A 19,747-nucleotide genomic window follows, 5' to 3' on the forward strand; every position below is an offset into this window, starting at 1 on the left:
GTAAAATGGGTGTTGTCAATATGTAATGCCATAGTATTCTTTATACGATACGCATGGGACGAGAAAGCGTGTAGCAATGATACACATGTGGTACGTTTTGGTTGATTTATAGTTTCGAATTCCTATACCAATTTTCGCATTTGTAAGGATATTCAAGAACACTTTGTCAATGGATTGCCGCCCCCTTCTGTAAAATGCCGTCTGTTTACTTGCGCTACAAATGTGTTAACTCGCAGTGTTGTTATCCCAATTAACACTCCATATAACGTGAAAAGACACAGGAAATCGGATGTGTAAAGCTGTTAATGATTGAACTTGCCGGCATTCACCGAGTGATGGCGCTTCGACAAAACAAAAAAACGTGTACTGGCTGCGGCGATTTTGTTGTGTTTAAAAATGAGTATACCATTTCAAAATGTGTATGGAATTATAAATCTCATCCGACGCTCTTCTCTATTTGGTGTTCTTTAATTATTGACACTTAGGTAAGATACTGCTGTTTAATTCGGACAGAACACTGACGTTAAATTGAACAAAACAAGCCAATAGAGAACTGCTTTTCTTTCAAAAATGCCGGCTTTCTAATATCATGGCAAATGTGTTAACTGTTGGCAAATGTGTTAACAATTGGAATGCTAATTAATAATCCGCGGGTCGTGAAAACTCACTAACTCTGTGATTGTTCTGGTTGATTATGTTTCAACTCATCAACATTGGCCGAGTGACGGCGCTTCAATAACATGTTAAAGAGCATTCAACGTCATTCCATGTAGACGTTGGGGATAGGCAAGGACATGTATGTTGATGGAATTAGGTAATAATTTTATATTTCGGTTGATCTTACAAAGGCTCCTGTAGAACATATATCAAACACCTAGTATCGCTACAACCAGTTGGCTTTTTTATACCATTAGTAGCCATTTTTGTATTTGGTTCATTACATCAAAATGCGTGCAGAATATTTTAATCTCAGTCGACGGTCTCGGTCTTTCCTAATTATTAGCACCGAGGAGAGCTACAACTGTCTAATATGTTAAGACTATTGACGACGATTTGAAACAAGTCCATCGTGACTAAAAAGAAGAGCCATCTCCGGTGGGATTCGAACCCACAGCCTCCGAATAACTTTTTCAACTAGAAGTCCGATGCGCTATCCGTTGCGCCACGGAGACACTGCATATCGCCTGCTTCGTATGCAAGGTATTTTTATTTTTTACATCACAACGTTTGACCAGATCACACTGTTCCTTTCGATCTTGACTCATAATTGAATACACAATATGTATTTTTTATTTATATTTTATTATAACGTATTATGTACACGATATTAAAATGACTAACCACGAATAAATGCTTTTCTCAAACAGAATATGAAGCTTCGCAAATGACTAATGGACACAGAGTACGATCTAAATCAGTAATTCCATTAAATGACAAATCTGATGACACGTCTTTACAAGGTGTACTACATATTTCTATTTCACTTTGATAGACGTCTCTCAGGATACCACTGGAATGTGTATTGCAATTTTGTATCTTCGTATCACTACAATGCCTTGGTGTACTACTGGATTGTGGAACACCAAGTCGAGTATCCACTGATTTTCCTCGACTTCGCACGGACGGAAAACGCGTCGTCGATTCTTTCAACTTTTGTATTGGTGCTTGATGGTGCTTAGCATATAACACGGCATCTCTTTTCCGTTTTTGCCTCCGTTTTTGACTCCGACGATTCTGAAACCACTTCTGAAAAGTGAATAAAATAGATTATTGTATAATGAACAACAAGAAACTGTTCGCTTACATTATAACATACTTTGGTGCATACATAATGCTCTCACTTACCATAATTGACTTTTCCGATAACTTGGTGATTATGGCGATACCCTTGCGCATGTCGCGATTTAGATACTCTGTTGTAGTTGTAAATATTACTTCTAATAAAACCGACTGTGTCTCGCTGTAGATATAGCGACTTGATTTCCTGCCAACATAACTATCTGTAAAAATAAAAAAAAACATATTTGTGTCTGTAGTAATTGTGATACAACATTACGTGACCTAAACCACTATAATCCATTTTGAAGTTAATTCGGTGAGACATAATTATTTAAAGTAGAGCACATTTACTTACCTTTGCTGTGCGATTTACCATCTACGTAACCGCAGACATTCTTCCAATCAAACCGATCAGCAATATCTAACACCGGTAATAAGTTCGACATAACATTGGCTGTAAAATGGGTGTTGTCAATATGTAATGCAATAGTATTCTTTATACGATACGCATGGGACGAGAAAGCGTGTAGCAATGATACACATGTGGTATGTTTTGGTTGATTTATAGTTTCGAATTCCTATACCAATTTTCGCATTTGTAAGGATGTTCAAGAAAACTTTGTCAATGGATTGCCGCCTCCTTCTGTAAAATGCCGCCTGTTTAATTGCGCTACAAACGTGTTAACTCGCAGTGTTGTTATGCCAATTAACACTCTTAATAACGTGAATAGACACTGGAACTCGGATGTGTGAAGCTGTTAATGATTGAACTTGCCGGCATTCACCGAGTGATGGCGCTTCGACAAAACAAAAAAACGTATACTGGCTGCGGCGATTTTGTTGTGTTTATTAATGAGTATACCATATCAAAATGTGTATGGAATTATAAATCTCATCCGACGCTCTTCTCTCATTGGTGTTCTTTAATTTTTGACACTTAGGTAATATACTGCTGTTTAATTCGGACAGAACACTGACGTTAAATTGAACAAAACAAGCCAATAGAGAACTGCTTTTTTTTCAAAAATGCCGGCTTTCTAATATCATGGCAAATGTGTTAACTGTTGGCAAATGTGTTAACAATTGGAATGCTAATTAATAATCCGCGGGTCGTGAAAACTCACTAACTCTGTGATTGTTCTGGTTGATTATGTTTCAACTCACCAACATTTGCCGAGTGACGGCGCTTCAATAACATGTTAAAGAGCATTCAACGTCATTCCATGTAGACGTTTGGGATAGGCAAGGACATGTATGTTGATGGAATTAGGTAATAATTTTATATTTCGGTTGATCTTACAAAGGCTCCTGTAGAACATATATCAAACACATAGTATCGCTACAACCAGATGGCTTTTTATACCATTAGTAGCCATTTTTGTATTTGGTTCCTTACATCAACATGCGTGCAGAATATTTTAATCTCAGTCGACGGTCTCGGTCTTTCCTAATTATTAGCACCGAGGAGAGCTACAACTGTATAATATGTTAAGATTATTGACGACGATTTGAACAAAACAAGTCCATCGTGACTTAAAAGAAGAGACATCTCTGGTGGGATTCGAACCCACAGCCTCCGAATAACTTGTTCAACTAGAAGTCCGACGCGCTATCCGTTGCGCCACGGAGACACTGCATACCGCCTGATTCGTATGCAAGATATTTTTATTTGTTACATCACAACACCAAACACCTTGTATCGCTACAACCAGTTGGCTTTTTATACCATTGGTAGCCAATACCTGTAAAAATAAAAAAAAAAAAACATATTTGTGTCTGTGGCATCCTATACCAATTGTCGCATTTGTAAGGATATTCAAGAAAACTGTGTCAATGGATTGCCGCCTCCTTCCGTAAAATGCCGCCTGTTTAATTGCGCTACAAATGTGTTAACTCGCAGTGTTGTTATGCCAATTAACACTCCATATAACGTGAAAAGACACTGGAACTCGGATGTGTGAATCTGTTAATGATTGAACTTGCCGGCATTCACCGAGTGATGGCGCTTCGACAAAACAAAAAAACGTATATTGGCTGCGGCGATTTTGTTGTGTTTATTAATGAGTATACCATTTCAAAATGTGTATGGAATTATAAATCTCATCCGACGCTCTTCTCTATTTGGTGTTCTTTAATTATTGACACTTAGTAAAATACTGCTGTGTAATTCGGACAGAACAGTGACGTTAAATTGAACAAAACAATCCAACAGAGAACTGCTTTTCTTTCAAAAATGCCGGCTTTCTAATATCATGGCAAATGTGTTAACTTTTGGCAAATGTGTTAACAATTGGAATGCTAATTAATAATCCGCGGGTCGTGAAAACTCACTAACTCTGTGATTGTTCTGGTTGATTATGTTTCAACTCATCAACATTGGCCGAGTGACGGCGCTTCAATAACATGTTAAAGAGCATTCAACGTCATTCCATGTAGACGTTGGGGATAGGCAAGGACATGTATGTTGATGGAATTAGGTAATAATTTTATATTTCGGTTGATCTTACAAAGGCTCCTGTAGAACATATATCAAACACCTAGTATCGCTACAACCAGTTGGCTTTTTTATACCATTAGTAGCCATTTTTGTATTTGGTTCATTACATCAAAATGCGTGCAGAATATTTTAATCTCAGTCGACGGTCTCGGTCTTTCCTAATTATTAGCACCGAGGAGAGCTACAACTGTCTAATATGTTAAGACTATTGACGACGATTTGAAACAAGTCCATCGTGACTAAAAAGAAGAGCCATCTCCGGTGGGATTCGAACCCACAGCCTCCGAATAACTTTTTCAACTAGAAGTCCGATGCGCTATCCGTTGCGCCACGGAGACACTGCATATCGCCTGCTTCGTATGCAAGGTATTTTTATTTTTTACATCACAACGTTTGACCAGATCACACTGTTCCTTTCGATCTTGACTCATAATTGAATACACAATATGTATTTTTTATTTATATTTTATTATAACGTATTATGTACACGAAATTAAAATGACTAACCACGAATAAATGCTTTTCTCAAACAGAATATGAAGCTTCGCAAATGACTAATGGACACAGAGTACGATCTAAATCAGTAATTCCATTAAATGACAAATCTGATGACACGTCTTTACAAGGTGTACTACATATTTCTATTTCACTTTGATAGACGTCTGTCAGGATACCACTGGAATGTGTATTGCAATTTTGTATCTTCGTATCACTACAATGCCTTGGTGTACTACTGGATTGTGGAACACCAATATATTCACTGAGGGAAGGCGTTGCTGGTAGGACATCAAGTCGAGTGTCCACTGATTTTCCTCGACTTCGCACGGACGGAAAACGCGTCGTCGATACTTTCAACTTTTGTATTGGTGCTTGATGGTGCTTAGCATATAACACGGCATCTCTTTTCCGTTCTTGACTCCGTTTTTGACCCCGACGATTCTGAAACCACTTCTGAAAAGTGAATAAAATAGATTATTGTATAATGAACAACAAGAAACTGTTGGCTTACATTATAACATACTTTGGTGCATACATAATGCTCTCACTTACCATAATTGACTTTTCCGATAAGTTGGTAATTATGGCGATACGCTTGCGCATGTCGCGATTTAGATACTCCGTAGTAGTTGTAAATATTACTTCTAATAAAACCGACTGTGTCTCGCTGTAGATATAGCGACTTGATTTCCTGCCAACGTAACTACCTGTAAAAATAAAAAAAAACACATATTTGTGTCTGTAGCAATCGTGATACAACATTACGTGACCTAAACCACTATAATCCATTTTGAAGTTAATTCGGTGAGACATAATTATTTAAAGTAGAGCACATTTACTTACCTTTGCTGTGCGATTTACCATCTACGTAACCGCAGACATTCTTCCAATCAAACCGACCAGCAATATCTAACACCGGTAATAAGTTCAACATAACATTGGCTGTAAAATGGGTGTTGTCAATATGTAATGCCATAGTATTCTTTATACGATACGCATGGGACGAGAAAGCGTGTAGCAATGATACACATGTGGTATGTTTTGGTTGATTTATAGTTTCGAATTCCTATACCAATTTTCGCATTTGTAAGGATATTCAAGAAAACTTTGTCAATGGATTGCCGCCCCCTTCTGTAAAATGCCGTCTGTTTACTTGCGCTACAAATGTGTTAACTCGCAGTGTTGTTATGCCAATTAACACTCTATATAACGTGAAAAGACACAGGAACTCGGATGTGTAAAGCTGTTAATGATTGAACTTGCCGGCATTCACCGAGTGATGGCGCTTCGACAAAACAAAAAAAAACGTCTACTGGCTGCGGCGATTTTGTTGTGTTTATTAATGAGTATACCATTTCAAAATGTGTATGGAATTATAAATCTCATCCGACGCTCTTCTCTCGTTGGTGTTCTTTAATTATTGACACATAGGTAAGATACTGCTGTTTAATTCGGACAGAACACTGACGTTAAATTGAACAAAACAATCCAATAGAGAACTGCTTTTCTTTCAAAGATGCCGGCTTTCTAATATCATGGCAAATGTGTTAACTTTTGGCAAATGTGTTAACAATTGGAATGCTAATTAATAATCCGCGGATCGTGAAAACTCACTAACTCTGTGATTGTTCCGGTTGATTATGTTTCAACTCACCAACATTTACCGAGTGACGGTGCTTCAACAACATGTTAAAGAGCATTCAACGTCATTCCATGTAGACGTTGGGGATAAGCAAGGACATGTATGTTGATGGAATTAGGTAATTATTTTTATATTTCGGTTGATCTTACAAAGGCTCGTGTAGAACACATATCAAACACCTAGTATCGCTACAATCAGTTGGCTTTTTATACCATTAGTAGCCATTTTTGTATTTGGTTCATTACATCAAAATCCGTGTAGAATATTTTAATCTCAGTCGTCGGTCTCGGTCTTTCTAATTATTAGCACCGAGGAGAGCTATAACTGTCCAATATGTTAAGACCATTGACGACGATTTTAACAAAACAAATCCATCGTGACTTAAAAGAAGAACCATCTCCGGTGGGATTCGAACCCACAGCCTCCCAATAACTTTTTCAACTAGAAGTCCGACGCGCTATCCGTTGCGCCATGGAGACACAGCATACCGCCTGCTTCATATGCAAGATATTTTTATTTGTTACATCACAACACCAAACACCTTGTATCGCTACAACCAGTTGGCTTTTTATACCATTAGTAGCCATTTTTGTATTTGGTTCATTACATCAAAATGCGTGCAGAATATTTTAATCTCAGTCGACGGTCTCGGTCTTTCCTAATTATTAGCACCGAGGAGAGCTACAACTGTCTAATATGTTAAGACTATTGACGACAATTTGAACAAAACATGTCCATCGTGACTTAAACGAAGAGCCATCTTCGGTGGGATTCGAACCCACAGCCTCCGAATAACTGTTTCAACTAGAAGTCCGACGCGCTATCCGTTGCGCCACGGAGACACTGCATATCGCCTGCTTCGTATGCAAGGTATTTTTATTTTTTACATCACAACGTTTGACAAGATCACACTGCTCCTTTCGATCTTGACTCATAATTGAATACACAATATGTATTTTTTATTTATATTTTATTATAACGTATTATGTACACGAAATTAAAATGACTAACCAAGAATAAATGCTTTTCTCAAACAGAATATGAAGCTTCGCAAATGACTAATGGACACAGAGTACGATCTAAATCAGTAATTCCATTAAATGACAAATCAGATGACACGTCTTTACAAGGTGTACTACATATTTCTATTTCATTTTGATAGTCGTCTGTCAGGATACCACTGGAATGTGTACTGCAATTTTGTATCTTCGTATCACTACAATGCCTTGGTGCACTACTGGATTGTGGAACACCAATATATTCACTGAGGGAAGGCGTTGCTGGTAGGACATCAAGTCGAGTGTCCACTGATTTTCCTCGACTTCGCACGGACGGAAAACGCGTCGTCGATTCTTTCAACTTTTGTATTGGTGCTTGATGGTGCTTAGCATACAACACGGCATCTCTTTTCCGTTCTTGCCTCCGTTTTGGACCCCGACGATTCTGAAACCACTTCTGAAAAGTGAATAAAATAGATTATTGTATAATGAACAACAAGAAACTGTTCGCTTACATTATAACATACTTTGGTGCATACATAATGCTCTCACTTACCATAATTGACTTTTCCGATAAGTTGGTAATTATGGCGATACGCTTGCGCATGTCGCGATTTAGATACTCCGTAGTAGTTGTAAATATTACTTCTAATAAAACCGACTGTGTCTCGCTGTAGATATAGCGACTTGATTTCCTGCCAACGTAACTACCTGTAAAAATAAAAAAAACACATATTTGTGTCTGTAGCAATCGTGATACAACATTACGTGACCTAAACCACTATAATCCATTTTGAAGTTAATTCGGTGAGACATAATTATTTAAAGTAGAGCACATTTACTTACCTTTGCTGTGCGATTTACCATCTACGTAACCGCAGACATTCTTCCAATCAAACCGACCAGCAATATCTAACACCGGTAATAAGTTCAACATAACATTGGCTGTAAAATGGGTGTTGTCAATATGTAATGCCATAGTATTCTTTATACGATACGCATGGGACGAGAAAGCGTGTAGCAATGATACACATGTGGTATGTTTTGGTTGATTTATAGTTTCGAATTCCTATACCAATTTTCGCATTTGTAAGGATATTCAAGAAAACTTTGTCAATGGATTGCCGCCCCCTTCTGTAAAATGCCGTCTGTTTACTTGCGCTACAAATGTGTTAACTCGCAGTGTTGTTATGCCAATTAACACTCCATATAACGTGAAAAGACACAGGAACTCGGATGTGTAAAGCTGTTAATGATTGAACTTGCCGGCATTCACCGAGTGATGGCGCTTCGACAAAACAAAAAAAAACGTCTACTGGCTGCGGCGATTTTGTTGTGTTTATTAATGAGTATACCATTTCAAAATGTGTATGGAATTATAAATCTCATCCGACGCTCTTCTCTCGTTGGTGTTCTTTAATTATTGACACATAGGTAAGATACTGCTGTTTAATTCGGACAGAACACTGACGTTAAATTGAACAAAACAATCCAATAGAGAACTGCTTTTCTTTCAAAGATGCCGGCTTTCTAATATCATGGCAAATGTGTTAACTTTTGGCAAATGTGTTAACAATTGGAATGCTAATTAATAATCCGCGGATCGTGAAAACTCACTAACTCTGTGATTGTTCCGGTTGATTATGTTTCAACTCACCAACATTTACCGAGTGACGGTGCTTCAATAACATGTTAAAGAGCATTCAACGTCATTCCATGTAGACGTTGGGGATAAGCAAGGACATGTATGTTGATGGAATTAGGTAATTATTTTTATATTTCGGTTGATCTTACAAAGGCTCGTGTATAACACATATCAAACACCTAGTATCGCTACAATCAGTTGGCTTTTTATACCATTAGTAGCCATTTTTGTATTTGGTTCATTACATCAAAATCCGTGTAGAATATTTTAATCTCAGTCGTCGGTCTCGGTCTTTCTAATTATTAGCACCGAGGAGAGCTATAACTGTCCAATATGTTAAGACCATTGACGACGATTTTAACAAAACAAATCCATCGTGACTTAAAAGAAGAACCATCTCCGGTGGGATTAGAACCCACAGCCTCCGAATAACTTTTTCAACTAGAAGTCCGACGCGCTATCCGTTGCGCCATGGAGACACAGCATACCGCCTGCTTCATATGCAAGATATTTTTATTTGTTACATCACAACACCAAACACCTTGTATCGCTACAACCAGTTGGCTTTTTATACCATTAGTAGCCATTTTTGTATTTGGTTCATTACATCAAAATGCGTGCAGAATATTTTAATCTCAGTCGACGGTCTCGGTCTTTCCTAATTATTAGCACCGAGGAGAGCTACAACTGTCTAATATGTTAAGACTATTGACGACAATTTGAACAAAACATGTCCATCGTGACTTAAACGAAGAGCCATCTTCGGTGGGATTCGAACCCACAGCCTCCGAATAACTGTTTCAACTAGAAGTCCGACGCGCTATCCGTTGCGCCACGGAGACACTGCATATCGCCTGCTTCGTATGCAAGGTATTTTTATTTTTTACATCACAACGTTTGACAAGATCACACTGCTCCTTTCGATCTTGACTCATAAATGAATACACAATATGTATTTTTTATTTATATTTTATTATAACGTATTATGTACACGAAATTAAAATGACTAACCAAGAATAAATGCTTTTCTCAAACAGAATATGAAGCTTCGCAAATGACTAATGGACACAGAGTACGATCTAAATCAGTAATTCCATTAAATGACAAATCTGATGACACGTCTTTACAAGGTGTACTACATATTTCTATTTCATTTTGATAGACGTCTGTCAGGATACCACTGGAATGTGTACTGCAATTTTGTATCTTCGTATCACTACAATGCCTTGGTGCACTACTGGATTGTGGAACACCAATATATTCACTGAGGGAAGGCGTTGCTGGTAGGACATCAAGTCGAGTGTCCACTGATTTTCCTCGACTTCGCACGGACGGAAAACGCGTCGTCGATTCTTTCAACTTTTGTATTGGTGCTTGATGGTGCTTAGCATACAACACGGCATCTCTTTTCCGTTCTTGCCTCCGTTTTGGACCCCGACGATTCTGAAACCACTTCTGAAAAGTGAATAAAATAGATTATTGTATAATGAACAACAAGAAACGGTTCGCTTACATTATAACATACTTTGGTGCATACATAATGCTCTCACTTACCATAATTGACTTTTCCGATAAGTTGGTAATTATGGCGATACGCTTGCGCATGTCGCGATTTAGATATACCGTAGTAGTTGTAAATATTACTTCTAATAAAACCGACTGTGTCTCGCTGTAGATATAGCGACTTGATTTCCTGCCAACGTAACTACCTGTAAAAATAAAAAAAACACATATTTGTGTCTGTAGCAATCGTGATACAACATTACGTGACCTAAACCACTATAATCCATTTTGAAGTTAATTCGGTGAGACATAATTATTTAAAGTAGAGCACATTTACTTACCTTTGCTGTGCGATTTACCATCTACGTAACCGCAGACATTCTTCCAATCAAACCGACCAGCAATATCTAACACCGGTAATAAGTTCAACATAACATTGGCTGTAAAATGGGTGTTGTCAATATGTAATGCCATAGTATTCTTTATACGATACGCATGGGACGAGAAAGCGTGTAGCAATGATACACATGTGGTATGTTTTGGTTGATTTATAGTTTCGAATTCCTATACCAATTTTCGCATTTGTAAGGATATTCAAGAAAACTTTGTCAATGGATTGCCGCCCCCTTCTGTAAAATGCCGTCTGTTTACTTGCGCTACAAATGTGTTAACTCGCAGTGTTGTTATGCCAATTAACACTCCATATAACGTGAAAAGACACAGGAATTCGGATGTGTAAAGCTGTTAATGATTGAACTTGCCGGCATTCACCGAGTGATGGCGCTTCGACAAAACAAAAAAAAACGTCTACTGGCTGCGGCGATTTTGTTGTGTTTATTAATGAGTATACCATTTCAAAATGTGTATGGAATTATAAATCTCATCCGACGCTCTTCTCTCGTTGGTGTTCTTTAATTATTGACACATAGGTAAGATACTGCTGTTTAATTCGGACAGAACACTGACGTTAAATTGAACAAAACAATCCAATAGAGAACTGCTTTTCTTTCAAAGATGCCGGCTTTCTAATATCATGGCAAATGTGTTAACTTTTGGCAAATGTGTTAACAATTGGAATGCTAATTAATAATCCGCGGATCGTGAAAACTCACTAACTCTGTGATTGTTCCGGTTGATTATGTTTCAACTCACCAACATTTACCGAGTGACGGTGCTTCAACAACATGTTAAAGAGCATTCAACGTCATTCCATGTAGACGTTGGGGATAAGCAAGGACATGTATGTTGATGGAATTAGGTAATTATTTTTATATTTCGGTTGATCTTACAAAGGCTCGTGTATAACACATATCAAACACCTAGTATCGCTACAATCAGTTGGCTTTTTATACCATTAGTAGCCATTTTTGTATTTGGTTCATTACATCAAAATCCGTGTAGAATATTTTAATCTCAGTCGTCGGTCTCGGTCTTTCTAATTATTAGCACCGAGGAGAGCTATAACTGTCCAATATGTTAAGACCATTGACGACGATTTTAACAAAACAAATCCATCGTGACTTAAAAGAAGAACCATCTCCGGTGGGATTCGAACCCACAGCCTCAGAATAACTTTTTCAACTAGAAGTCCGACGCGCTATCCGTTGCGCCATGGAGACACAGCATACCGCCTGCTTCATATGCAAGATATTTTTATTTGTTACATCACAACACCAAACACCTTGTATCGCTACAACCAGTTGGCTTTTTATACCATTAGTAGCCATTTTTGTATTTGGTTCATTACATCAAAATGCGTGCAGAATATTTTAATCTCAGTCGACGGTCTCGGTCTTTCCTAATTATTAGCACCGAGGAGAGCTACAACTGTCTAATATGTTAAGACTATTGACGACAATTTGAACAAAACATGTCCATCGTGACTTAAACGAAGAGCCATCTTCGGTGGGATTCGAACCCACAGCCTCCGAATAACTGTTTCAACTAGAAGTCCGACGCGCTATCCGTTGCGCCACGGAGACACTGCATATCGCCTGCTTCGTATGCAAGGTATTTTTATTTTTTACATCACAACGTTTGACAAGATCACACTGCTCCTTTCGATCTTGACTCATAATTGAATACACAATATGTATTTTTTATTTATATTTTATTATAACGTATTATGTACACGAAATTAAAATGACTAACCAAGAATAAATGCTTTTCTCAAACAGAATATGAAGCTTCGCAAATGACTAATGGACACAGAGTACGATCTAAATCAGTAATTCCATTAAATGACAAATCTGATGACACGTCTTTACAAGGTGTACCACATATTTCTATTTCATTTTGATAGACGTCTGTCAGGATACCACTGGAATGTGTACTGCAATTTTGTATCTTCGTATCACTACAATGCCTTGGTGCACTACTGGATTGTGGAACACCAATATATTCACTGAGGGAAGGCGTTGCTGGTAGGACATCAAGTCGAGTGTCCACTGATTTTCCTCGACTTCGCACGGACGGAAAACGCGTCGTCGATTCTTTCAACTTTTGTATTGGTGCTTGATGGTGCTTAGCATACAACACGGCATCTCTTTTCCGTTCTTGCCTCCGTTTTGGACCCCGACGATTCTGAAACCACTTCTGAAAAGTGAATAAAACAGATTATTGTATAATGAACAACAAGAAACTGTTCGCTTACATTATAACATACTTTGGTGCATACATAATGCTCTCACTTACCATAATTGACTTTTCCGATAAGTTGGTAATTATGGCGATACGCTTGCGCATGTCGCGATTTAGATACTCCGTAGTAGTTGTAAATATTACTTCTAATAAAACCGACTGTGTCTCGCTGTAGATATAGCGACTTGATTTCCTGCCAATATAACTACCTGTAAAAATAAAAAAAAACATATTTTTGTCTGTAGCAATCGTGATACAACATTACGTGACCTAAACCACTGTAATCCATTTTGAAGTTAATTCGGTGAGACATAATTATTTAAAGTAGAGCACATTTACTTACCTTTGCTGTGCGATTTACCATCTACGTAACCGCAGACATTCTTCCAATCAAACCGACCAGCAATATCTAACACCGGTAATAAGTTCAACATAGCATTGGCTGTAAAATGGGTGTTGTCAATATGTAATGCCATAGTATTCTTTATACGATACGCATGGGACGAGAAAGCGTGTAGCAATGACACACATGTGGTATGTTTTGGTTGATTTATAGTTTCGAATTCCTATACCAATTTTCGCATTTGTAAGGATATTCAAGAAAACTTTGTCAATGGATTGCCGCCCCCTTCTGTAAAATGCCGGCTGTTTACTTGCGCTACAAATGTGTTAACTCGCAGTGTTGTTATGCCAATTAACACTCCATATAACGTGAAAAGACACTGGAACTCGGATGTGTAAAGCTGTTAATGATTGAACTTGCCGGCATTCACCGAGTGATGGCGCTTCGACAAAACAAAAAAACGTATACTGGCTGCGGCGATTTTGTTGTGTTTATTAATGAGTGTTCCATTTCAAAATGTGTATGGAATTATAAATCTCATCCGACGCTCTTCTCTATTTGGTGTTCTTTAAGTATTGACACTTAGATAAGATACTGCTGTTTAATTCGGACAGGAACACTGACGTTAAATTGAACAAAACAATCCAATAGAGAACTGCTTTTCTTTCAAAAATGCCGGCTTTCTAATATCATGGCAAATGTGTTAACTTTTGGCAAATGTGTTAACAATTTGAATGCTAATTAATAATCCGCGGATCGTGAAAACTCACTAACTCTGTGATTGTTCTGGTTGATTATGTTTCAACTCATCAACATTTGCCGAGTGACGGCGCTTCAATAACATGTTAAAGAGCATTCAACGTCATTCCATGTAGACGTTGGGGATAGGCAAGGACATGTATGTTGATGGAATTAGGTAATTATTTTTATATTTCGGTTGATCTTACAAAGGCTCGTGTAGAACACATATTAAACACCTTGTATCGCTACAACCAGTTGGCTTTTTATACCATTGGTAGCCATTTTTTTATATTGGTTCATTCCATCAAAATGCGTGCAGAATATTTTAATCTCTGTCGACGGTCTCGGTCTTTCCTAAATATTAGTACCGAGGAGAGCTACAACTGTCCAATATGTTAAGACTATTGACGACAATTTGAACAAAACATGTCCATCGTGACTTAAACGAAGAGCCATCTTCGGTGGGATTCGAACCCACAGCCTCCGAATAACTGTTTCAACTAGAAGTCCGACGCGCTATCCGTTGCGCCACGGAGACACTGCATATCGCCTGCTTCGTATGCAAGGTATTTTTATTTTTTACATCACAACGTTTGACAAGATCACACTGCTCCTTTCGATCTTGACTCATAATTGAATACACAATATGTATTTTTTATTTATATTTTATTATAACGTATTATGTACACGAAATTAAAATGACTAACCAAGAATAAATGCTTTTCTCAAACAGAATATGAAGCTTCGCAAATGACTAATGGACACAGAGTACGATCTAAATCAGTAATTCCATTAAATGACAAATCTGATGACACGTCTTTACAAGGTGTACCACATATTTCTATTTCATTTTGATAGACGTCTGTCAGGATACCACTGGAATGTGTACTGCAATTTTGTATCTTCGTATCACTACAATGCCTTGGTGCACTACTGGATTGTGGAACACCAATATATTCACTGAGGGAAGGCGTTGCTGGTAGGACATCAAGTCGAGTGTCCACTGATTTTCCTCGACTTCGCACGGACGGAAAACGCGTCGTCGATTCTTTCAACTTTTGTATTGGTGCTTGATGGTGCTTAGCATACAACACGGCATCTCTTTTCCGTTCTTGCCTCCGTTTTGGACCCCGACGATTCTGAAACCACTTCTGAAAAGTGAATAAAATAGATTATTGTATAATGAACAACAAGAAACTGTTCGCTTACATTATAACATACTTTGGTGCATACATAATGCTCTCACTTACCATAATTGACTTTTCCGATAAGTTGGTAATTATGGCGATACGCTTGCGCATGTCGCGATTTAGATACTCCGTAGTAGTTGTAAATATTACTTCTAATAAAACCGACTGTGTCTCGCTGTAGATATAGCGACTTGATTTCCTGCCAATATAACTACCTGTAAAAATAAAAAAACACATATTTGTGTCTGTAGCAATCGTGATACAACATTACGTGACCTAAACCACTGTAATCCATTTTGAAGTTAATTCGGTGAGACATAATTATTTAAAGTAGAGCACATTTACTTACCTTTGCTGTGCGATTTACCATCTACGTAACCGCAGACATTCTTCCAATCAAACCGACCAGCAATATCTAACACCGGTAATAAGTTCAACATAGCATTGGCTGTAAAATGGGTGTTGTCAATATGTAATGCCATAGTATTCTTTATACGATACGCATGGGACGAGAAAGCGTGTAGCAATGACACACATGTGGTATGTTTTGGTTGATTTATAGTTTCGAATTCCTATACCAATTTTCGCATTTGTAAGGATATTCAAGAAAACTTTGTCAATGGATTGCCGCCCCCTTCTGTAAAATGCCGGCTGTTTACTTGCGCTACAAATGTGTTAACTCGCAGTGTTGTTATGCCAATTAACACTCCATATAACGTGAAAAGACACTGGAACTCGGATGTGTAAAGCTGTTAATGATTGAACTTGCCGGCATTCACCGAGTGATGGCGCTTCGACAAAACAAAAAAACGTATACTGGCTGCGGCGATTTTGTTGTGTTTATTAATGAGTGTTCCATTTCAAAATGTGTATGGAATTATAAATCTCATCCGACGCTCTTCTCTATTTGGTGTTCTTTAAGTATTGACACTTAGATAAGATACTGCTGTTTAATTCGGACAGGAACACTGACGTTAAATTGAACAAAACAATCCAATAGAGAACTGCTTTTCTTTCAAAAATGCCGGCTTTCTAATATCATGGCAAATGTGTTAACTTTTGGCAAATGTGTTAACAATTTGAATGCTAATTAATAATCCGCGGATCGTGAAAACTCACTAACTCTGTGATTGTTCTGGTTGATTATGTTTCAACTCATCAACATTTGCCGAGTGACGGCGCTTCAATAACATGTTAAAGAGCATTCAACGTCATTCCATGTAGACGTTGGGGATAGGCAAGGACATGTATGTTGATGGAATTAGGTAATTATTTTTATATTTCGGTTGATCTTACAAAGGCTCGTGTAGAACACATATTAAACACCTTGTATCGCTACAACCAGTTGGCTTTTTATACCATTGGTAGCCATTTTTTTATATTGGTTCATTCCATCAAAATGCGTGCAGAATATTTTAATCTCAGTCGACGGTCTCGGTCTTTCCTAAATATTAGCACCGAGGAGAGCTACAACTGTCTAATATGTTAAGACTATTGACGACAATTTGAACAAAACATGTCCATCGTGACTTAAACGAAGAGCCATCTTCGGTGGGATTCGAACCCACAGCCTCCGAATAACTGTTTCAACTAGAAGTCCGACGCGCTATCCGTTGCGCCACGGAGACACTGCATATCGCCTGCTTCGTATGCAAGGTATTTTTATTTTTTACATCACAACGTTTGACAAGATCACACTGCTCCTTTCGATCTTGACTCATAATTGAATACACAATATGTATTTTTTATTTATATTTTATTATAACGTATTATGTACACGAAATTAAAATGACTAACCAAGAATAAATGCTTTTCTCAAACAGAATATGAAGCTTCGCAAATGACTAATGGACACAGAGTACGATCTAAATCAGTAATTCCATTAAATGACAAATCAGATGACACGTCTTTACAAGGTGTACTACATATTTCTATTTCATTTTGATAGTCGTCTGTCAGGATACCACTGGAATGTGTACTGCAATTTTGTATCTTCGTATCACTACAATGCCTTGGTGCACTACTGGATTGTGGAACACCAATATATTCACTGAGGGAAGGCGTTGCTGGTAGGACATCAAGTCGAGTGTCCACTGATTTTCCTCGACTTCGCACGGACGGAAAACGCGTCGTCGATTCTTTCAACTTTTGTATTGGTGCTTGATGGTGCTTAGCATACAACACGGCATCTCTTTTCCGTTCTTGCCTCCGTTTTGGACCCCGACGATTCTGAAACCACTTCTGAAAAGTGAATAAAATAGATTATTGTATAATGAACAACAAGAAACTGTTCGCTTACATTATAACATACTTTGGTGCATACATAATGCTCTCACTTACCATAATTGACTTTTCCGATAAGTTGGTAATTATGGCGATACGCTTGCGCATGTCGCGATTTAGATACTCCGTAGTAGTTGTAAATATTACTTCTAATAAAACCGACTGTGTCTCGCTGTAGATATAGCGACTTGATTTCCTGCCAACGTAACTACCTGTAAAAATAAAAAAAACACATATTTGTGTCTGTAGCAATCGTGATACAACATTACGTGACCTAAACCACTATAATCCATTTTGAAGTTAATTCGGTGAGACATAATTATTTAAAGTAGAGCACATTTACTTACCTTTGCTGTGCGATTTACCATCTACGTAACCGCAGACATTCTTCCAATCAAACCGACCAGCAATATCTAACACCGGTAATAAGTTCAACATAACATTGGCTGTAAAATGGGTGTTGTCAATATGTAATGCCATAGTATTCTTTATACGATACGCATGGGACGAGAAAGCGTGTAGCAATGATACACATGTGGTATGTTTTGGTTGATTTATAGTTTCGAATTCCTATACCAATTTTCGCATTTGTAAGGATATTCAAGAAAACTTTGTCAATGGATTGCCGCCCCCTTCTGTAAAATGCCGTCTGTTTACTTGCGCTACAAATGTGTTAACTCGCAGTGTTGTTATGCCAATTAACACTCCATATAACGTGAAAAGACACAGGAATTCGGATGTGTAAAGCTGTTAATGATTGAACTTGCTGGCATTCACCGAGTGATGGCGCTTCGACAAAACAAAAAAAAACGTCTACTGGCTGCGGCGATTTTGTTGTGTTTATTAATGAGTATACCATTTCAAAATGTGTATGGAATTATAAATCTCATCCGACGCTCTTCTCTCGTTGGTGTTCTTTAATTATTGACACATAGGTAAGATACTGCTGTTTAATTCGGACAGAACACTGACGTTAAATTGAACAAAACAATCCAATAGAGAACTGCTTTTCTTTCAAAGATGCCGGCTTTCTAATATCATGGCAAATGTGTTAACTTTTGGCAAATGTGTTAACAATTGGAATGCTAATTAATAATCCGCGGATCGTGAAAACTCACTAACTCTGTGATTGTTCCGGTTGATTATGTTTCAACTCACCAACATTTACCGAGTGACGGTGCTTCAATAACATGTTAAAGAGCATTCAACGTCATTCCATGTAGACGTTGGGGATAAGCAAGGACATGTATGTTGATGGAATTAGGTAATTATTTTTATATTTCGGTTGATCTTACAAAGGCTCGTGTATAACACATATCAAACACCTAGTATCGCTACAATCAGTTGGCTTTTTATACCATTAGTAGCCATTTTTGTATTTGGTTCATTACATCAAAATCCGTGTAGAATATTTTAATCTCAGTCGTCGGTCTCGGTCTTTCTAATTATTAGCACCGAGGAGAGCTATAACTGTCCAATATGTTAAGACCATTGACGACGATTTTAACAAAACAAATCCATCGTGACTTAAAAGAAGAACCATCTCCGGTGGGATTAGAACCCACAGCCTCCGAATAACTTTTTCAACTAGAAGTCCGACGCGCTATCCGTTGCGCCATGGAGACACAGCATACCGCCTGCTTCATATGCAAGATATTTTTATTTGTTACATCACAACACCAAACACCTTGTATCGCTACAACCAGTTGGCTTTTTATACCATTAGTAGCCATTTTTGTATTTGGTTCATTACATCAAAATGCGTGCAGAATATTTTAATCTCAGTCGACGGTCTCGGTCTTTCCTAATTATTAGCACCGAGGAGAGCTACAACTGTCTAATATGTTAAGACTATTGACGACAATTTGAACAAAACATGTCCATCGTGACTTAAACGAAGAGCCATCTTCGGTGGGATTCGAACCCACAGCCTCCGAATAACTGTTTCAACTAGAAGTCCGACGCGCTATCCGTTGCGCCACGGAGAC

The 19,747-nt window shown here is 37.9% G+C and overlaps 9 non-coding genes across 9 annotated transcripts; all 9 read right to left on the reverse strand.

Annotated features, from left to right (window-relative positions):
- Nucleotides 1-1,087: 1,087 nt before the first annotated feature.
- TRNAR-UCU (transfer RNA arginine (anticodon UCU)) lies at nucleotides 1,088-1,172 on the reverse strand. The gene is given in 2 exon segments: nucleotides 1,088-1,123; nucleotides 1,136-1,172. It is a non-coding gene; the product is annotated as a tRNA-Arg (tRNA).
- Nucleotides 1,173-3,325: 2,153 nt separating this feature from the next.
- On the reverse strand, nucleotides 3,326-3,410 carry TRNAR-UCU (transfer RNA arginine (anticodon UCU)). Its single transcript is given in 2 exon segments — nucleotides 3,326-3,361; nucleotides 3,374-3,410. It is a non-coding gene; the product is annotated as a tRNA-Arg (tRNA).
- Nucleotides 3,411-4,529: 1,119 nt separating this feature from the next.
- On the reverse strand, nucleotides 4,530-4,614 carry TRNAR-UCU (transfer RNA arginine (anticodon UCU)). The gene is given in 2 exon segments: nucleotides 4,530-4,565; nucleotides 4,578-4,614. It is a non-coding gene; the product is annotated as a tRNA-Arg (tRNA).
- A 2,559-nt stretch (nucleotides 4,615-7,173) lies between these two features.
- TRNAR-UCU (transfer RNA arginine (anticodon UCU)) lies at nucleotides 7,174-7,258 on the reverse strand. The gene is given in 2 exon segments: nucleotides 7,174-7,209; nucleotides 7,222-7,258. It is a non-coding gene; the product is annotated as a tRNA-Arg (tRNA).
- Nucleotides 7,259-9,816: 2,558 nt separating this feature from the next.
- On the reverse strand, nucleotides 9,817-9,901 carry TRNAR-UCU (transfer RNA arginine (anticodon UCU)). Its single transcript is given in 2 exon segments — nucleotides 9,817-9,852; nucleotides 9,865-9,901. It is a non-coding gene; the product is annotated as a tRNA-Arg (tRNA).
- Nucleotides 9,902-12,459: 2,558 nt separating this feature from the next.
- On the reverse strand, nucleotides 12,460-12,544 carry TRNAR-UCU (transfer RNA arginine (anticodon UCU)). The gene is given in 2 exon segments: nucleotides 12,460-12,495; nucleotides 12,508-12,544. It is a non-coding gene; the product is annotated as a tRNA-Arg (tRNA).
- Nucleotides 12,545-14,739: 2,195 nt separating this feature from the next.
- Nucleotides 14,740-14,824, reverse strand: TRNAR-UCU (transfer RNA arginine (anticodon UCU)). Its single transcript is given in 2 exon segments — nucleotides 14,740-14,775; nucleotides 14,788-14,824. It is a non-coding gene; the product is annotated as a tRNA-Arg (tRNA).
- A 2,195-nt stretch (nucleotides 14,825-17,019) lies between these two features.
- On the reverse strand, nucleotides 17,020-17,104 carry TRNAR-UCU (transfer RNA arginine (anticodon UCU)). The gene is given in 2 exon segments: nucleotides 17,020-17,055; nucleotides 17,068-17,104. It is a non-coding gene; the product is annotated as a tRNA-Arg (tRNA).
- A 2,558-nt stretch (nucleotides 17,105-19,662) lies between these two features.
- Nucleotides 19,663-19,747, reverse strand: TRNAR-UCU (transfer RNA arginine (anticodon UCU)). The gene is given in 2 exon segments: nucleotides 19,663-19,698; nucleotides 19,711-19,747. It is a non-coding gene; the product is annotated as a tRNA-Arg (tRNA).

This window comes from Saccoglossus kowalevskii, chromosome 13, assembly GCF_978046115.1.
Source record: "Saccoglossus kowalevskii chromosome 13, keSacKowa6.1, whole genome shotgun sequence".
Lineage (NCBI taxonomy): Eukaryota > Metazoa > Hemichordata > Enteropneusta > Harrimaniidae > Saccoglossus > Saccoglossus kowalevskii.